A 6,331-nucleotide genomic window follows, 5' to 3' on the forward strand; every position below is an offset into this window, starting at 1 on the left:
TACTGGCTACCTATGCTGGAGGCACCTACCTGGCTAACCTATACCGGGGGCAACTATACTGGCTTACCTATGCCTGGCTACCTATACTGGGGGGACCTATAGCTGGCTATAGGGATTTGGATATGTGTGTGCGTCGGGTGTTGCCAGGGGAGGGGAGCTGTTGTTGCCGCGGGGGGGGGGGGGGGCACATCCAGATTCCGCATCGGGGCCCAGAGGTTTGTAGCTACGCCACTGAGCTCTTGTGTTTTAAATCCGGGCCTGGTACCTGAGCTGGATTAAGACCATACATGGCCCCAGGCAAGCAATACATTTGCCCCACTAGCCCTGCCCGCTGTTGAAAGCATGTCTCAACAAAATAACATCAACACATAGCAATTCATGTCTAAACCACTGGCAACAAAAGAGAGTACAGTGAGGCAGATTAAAGATCAACAACTTTTTGATTGTTTGCACAGAAAAAATGTTTTGATTGCCCTTGTACTTCTTTGTTGTTGCCTAAACCTGCCACATGGAGAACTTGACTGGTAGGGTTATAAGCAGGGATGCTCAAATCCGTATTCGAGAGATACCCAGATAGTTGTATCCGGATATCTCCCAGTACACCTTTGCAAGGGGTCAGGGGGGTCAATCTTACCTGTATGACGTCTTCTTGCTCGGTCCCTCTGCGCCTCCCACGATGTGGTCCACGTGCATCACGTGACTCCAAACACTTCCTCCTTCAACCTGGAAGGAGGAAGTGTTTGGAGTCGCGTGGACCGCATCATGGGAGGCGCCGAGGGACGGAGCAAGAAGACGTCATACAGGTAAGATTGACCCCCCCGCAAAGGTGTACTGGGAGATTTCCGGATACAACTATCCAGGTGTCTCTCGAATACGGATTTGAGCATCCCTGCTCATAACCCTACCAGTCAAGTTCGCCATGTTCGCCCCGCAAAGGTGTACTGGGAGATATCCGGATACAACTATCCGGGTATCTCCCAAATATGGATTTGAGCATCCCTGGTTATGAGAATCTCACTTACGATACCCATACACGGTACAATAAAAATGTTCAATTTTACCATTTATTCGTCAGTGATCGAATTGAATGGAAGTTTAAAAGAATCTTTAATCAATTATCCCGTTTTTTCAATAAAAATCTGATCGGACATGTTGGAAAAATCTTTATATTTGATCTAACAGAATAATCGAACAAAATTATCTGATACAAAAAAATTGTACCATGTATGGGCACCATAAGCAAGATTGGGGCTGATTCCACTGCAAGACGAAACACCAGACATCCCAAGAACATCCCAAGAATATTGCTGAACTAAAACAGTTCTGTACAGAGGAATGTTCAAGAATTAGGCTTTGTTCACATCTAAAATAGAAATCGCTGACGACAGCATTTTGCGATTTTTTGCACTTTTTTTAGCGCCTCCCAGCGCTCAACTGCGTGCTGCGTTTTTGGGCAGACGTTTTGTAAGCGCTTTTTTGGGGCGATTTGCGATTACCCCTTACCTAAACACTTCACATTTAAATAGTCACAGAACAAAATGTGTGAACGCAATCACTGCATAAAGCGATTTTGTGAGCGTTTTCTGCTTTTCGTACACCTTCCATTAATCATTGCTCAAGCGCTTTTAGGGCGATTTTTAAAATCGTCGGCGCTGAAAAAATAGTGAAAACGCCCTAGATGTGAACAAGTTCATACTCCTGACCATTGTGCACGTCTGATCTGCAACTACAGGACATGTTTGGTGGAAGTTATTTTTGCCAAAGGAGGTTCAACCAGTTATTAAATCCAAGGATTCACATACCATTTCCACCTGCACTGTAAATGTTTAAGTAGTGTGTTCAATAAAAACATGGGGACGTTTAATTATTTGTGTGGTATTAGTTTAAGCAGACTGTGATTGTCTATTGTTGTGACTTAGATGAAGATCAGATTACATTTTATGATCAATTTGTGCAGAAATCCATATAATTCCAAAGGGTTCACATGCTTTTTCTTGCTACTGTATATCAAACCTGAAGAAACTCACTCATTTTAGATACTTATGTAGATAGAAGGTTTTGGATGGAATAGAACCTTCCCGGTCCTCAATCCATCCTGTCATTCCAGCGCTGTCCCCCAATGAAGTTCTGTGATCGAGCCCTGCCTCGAGTATTGGTCTTCGGAAGTACTTGAGGACGCTAGTATTTCTAATGTCTTACTAGCAGGTTGAATAACTTCACTGGGGGATGGGGCTGGAAAAAGGCGTGAAGGAGGACCAGAATGGCAGATTCATTGTGGTTAAATGTTCTTACGAGCGCTAGTGAAGTAGCGCGACTTAATTATCCATTGGGCACACTACATGCGCTACTGGCAGTGCTACTGGTGCTCCGTAGCAACAGCTGATACTGGCAAATGGTGCGCGACAGTGACGTATCACAACCATGATACTTCGCTAGCGCGTTGGCTACTACGTTAACATAGTAGTGGCCGCGCTAGTGAAGTATTGCAGCAGCGATACGTCACTATCGCACTGCAATTACAAAGAGCGGCCATTGCTAAGGAGCGCATGCTACGCTACCAGTAGCGCACGTAGCGTGCCCGCAAGATAATTAAGTCACACTACTTTACTAGTGCGCGTAAGAACATTTTTACTTGCGCTGTTTCAGCTCGTTAACCATATGCTATCCAGAGCCATCCCTCTACTTTTTTTTTTTTGTCCCGCTAGTTCACTCACTGTAAGAAAAGTTCTTGCTCTGGGCACATCAATTCTGTAATCTTTCAGTAATATTTGCCCTGCTACAAAATGACCAAGACCAGGGTTGTTAATGTTTGCCATCTAGTAGCAGACACTTGATGAAAATCCAGGGCAGGTTTGCAGGGTCACTCATGTTGTGCAGTCTCCAGCTTCATAGAACCTGTAAAAAAAAATGTAAAAAAAGGGAAAACTCTTTAACTTGCAGAATGTAAATTAACAACACAAACAGAGACCTATCTAGACAACCTTGTTCTCAACCTTTCTGTATTCTGTGACTCCTGACCTATATTACATTATTATGGCCAAGGTATACATCAGGGAATTATAACACTCCCTTTTCACCTACATAGCATAACCATTCCTCTAAGTCATAAACCGCTGATTGTTAAAGACACCCCACACATTCCACTTCACATGTAAGAGGAATCCAGGACCAGGAGATTTAGTGACAAGACACAAATAGGGGGGAAAAAAGTGATAAAGAATATTTTCTGGCACATGTGTGGTGACATACATATACTGAAGGTTGTTGCTCTGCCCCTGACACTTGTGACCTGATAGGACCAGAGACGGGACAAGGTTCTCCAGCACCCAAGGCTGAGACATCAAAGTGCGCCCCTCCATCCCTCCCACGCAAGCAGTCACACACTGATTGCTATTAGACTAAAGATGGCCATACACTTATAGATTTGCAGCAGATTCTGATGTGTGCCACACGCTAGGAACAGATTTCCAATACATTTCATAATGAAATCTATTGGAAATCTATATACAGTACATGCATTGTTGGACCATTAGATCCAATGCAACTCTATGGGCCATCGATCTGCTGCCAGCAGCAGTTTGACCTAGATTTTCCATCCTGTCTGATCAAATCGATCAAAATCGGGCACAAATCGATTTCCGATCTATGTCTGAAATCAACCAGAGTATGGGCCCCCTAAGAGGAGCCCCAGGGCCCCCATCACCTTAATCTCTAGGTATCTGGCTTGCAGTCACTGCCATGTATCCCCTTTTCTTATTTCTCTCTGCTTCAAATACAATAGGAGAATGACAGCTGAGTGAGTTGTGTGCCCCCTCCTATACTGCGCCCTGAGGCTGGAGCCTCTCTTTCCTCTGCCTCGGCCCGGCCCTGGATAGGACAATTCACTAGCAAATGTTTGCCTAGCTACCCCCCATATGCCAGTCTCTTTTCTAGTCCTCAAATGGGCAAGTTCACATTTCTTAAAGGAATACTATCGATTCACATATTTTTTTCAATTTACACAGGAATTGTTTGGTAAGTGCTGCTAAGTACTGGTGTATACATTTTAGTATCAACTTCTTTGTTTACTGTTAGCAAAATACATTCAAAGTTTACTGACGCCAAAACTGACAGCAGACTGAGTCATGAGGAGAGGGGAAATTCCCCTCACACTTGATCAGTTAACTCTATGGGCTTGATTCACAAAGCGGTGCAAAGTGTTTGCACACCTGTGAAAAGCCCTTTATCACGCCTAAACTCAGTTTAGGCGTGATAAGAAGAAACTCGCGCGATCTCCCGCGCGCAAAGTTTTACGCGCGTAGCGCACCGCGCTGCGCGCGCAGTGTACCGTGCTTCGCGCGCAGCGTCCATTGAGCCCTATGGGACTTTGCACGCGCAGCGCGGTGCGCTACGCGCGCAAAACTTTGCGCGCGGGAGCTTCGCGCGAAGAGCAGCACAAATCGGTGATAACTCAGCTTTGCACGGCTTATCACGCCTAAAGTCTTTTAGGCGTGATAACTGAGTTATCACCGCTTTGTGAATCAAGCCCTATGTGTAGCTCTGTGTGTGACAGAGAAGAGAGCTCCCAACAGCTGCAGACCCTGTGTCCTGTGTTTCTGACTGAGGTGTCTGAAGAGAGCAGAGGAAATGTAACTAATTGTCACAGCTTTTTCATATTGTTTTTGCTTTCAGAGTTTGATATGTTTGATATTTGCTTTCTGTAGTCTGATATGCAATTCTGGCTGTGCATTGAAGCAGACACCCCTTCTGCAATTGATTTGTCCCAATATAGCTAAATCCTACCCTCCAATAAATTACAGCTTTTGCTTCTGATATTTAACATGAAAAGTAGGAAAATGTTTACACAGCTACTTAGACATTATTAGTACATTGTCATTTTAGAACACTTGGGTATCGATAGTATTCCTTTAAGTTACACCTATTTTTTTCTCTTTTTCTTATCTTTTTCACACTTTCCCCAATTTTTTTTCTTTTACATAATTGTTTTTATTGTGGACAGAACTTTTGTCTTTAAGAGTAACTGTCAGGCTACAAAAGCTAATTTAAACCTCTATTCTCCTGTGTTAAACAGTTTAGAAGGAAGCCAAAAAGGCATTACTGAAGATAAAAATCTCTCTTTCATTTGATGTGTGCTTATCAGCAAAGCTGTTATTCCCAAGCTCTTAAGAAGCCGCAAGCCGCATACCATACTGCAAAGCATTCTGGGGCCCTCCCCTCGGCTGCTAATGAGAAGTTACAGGGTCAAGTAACAATAGCATGTAACTCAGTCCAGCGCACAGCACTGATAAATCTCCCGGCAGAGTACACTGCAGGAGTCCGCTATTGTTCCTAGCCACATGGCTAATTAATATTCACTGCACACTAGTGTTATTCAGTATGAGCTTTTCTGTGATCAGGAAGCAGGGAGGACATGACGACACATTTGGCTTCATAGGAGACAGACAAACATGGAACCTGCCATGAGCTGTCAGGAGCATCATTCTCTGCAAATACTATATAAAAATTCTGTGAAATCCAAACGTGGACAGTGAAATGCATATGTAATGTAAGTACAGCCTATATTTAGCTACTGATATATGTGTTTATTTTCTCTGAGACCTTATACCTAACAGCTCCTCTTTAGGGTTTGGCACATTGCAGTCCCTAAAGGAGGCTTATAATGTCACATCCTTACCAACTAAGTTCCTTTATGTAAACCAGATAAATATTAGCAGTTCATAATTTATCTTGAATAAAGTAGCTCACCGCTTTCAGATTGGTGCAGCTAGCAGCTGGAGGATCCAATATTGAGACCCTTTTTCCAGGTAAAGTTGTGTACTTTTCTTCACCCCTTTATCTTTTCTCCTCCTCTGCCTAATCTTATTCACATGGTGTAATGTCCTACTTAGAAGGAGAACTACACTCCCTAGTCATTGGGAGATGTAGTAAAAAATATCTGAAAGTGTTATCTGTCTTCACAAAATTGGACAGATTGTTAATAAATTTGCAAGGATCTTTAAACAGGCCATACACTGGTCAATTTTTACTGTCGATATCTGCCTGATTCGATCATTCAGTAGATACCCTAACATGCCACCACAATTGACCAACTGATCTACTGTATTTTCAGCTGAAATCGATTGAATCGGTCAATCGTACTGAACTGAAGATATCAATTGGTGGCAGGTCAGGAACGGTGGCAGATCGACAGCCTATAGCGTTGCAGTGCATTGAGTAGCGCAACCACTGTCATTGCTAGTAACTGGTAGCGCACAGTAATCTTATTGTAGCTTTGTGAATAAGTGCTAAAGTTTGCTAACTTGTAATCACATTAATGACTACATCCCCTGGC

This window comes from Hyperolius riggenbachi, chromosome 6 (genome assembly GCF_040937935.1).
Source record: "Hyperolius riggenbachi isolate aHypRig1 chromosome 6, aHypRig1.pri, whole genome shotgun sequence".
Classification (NCBI taxonomy): Eukaryota; Metazoa; Chordata; class Amphibia; order Anura; family Hyperoliidae; genus Hyperolius; species Hyperolius riggenbachi.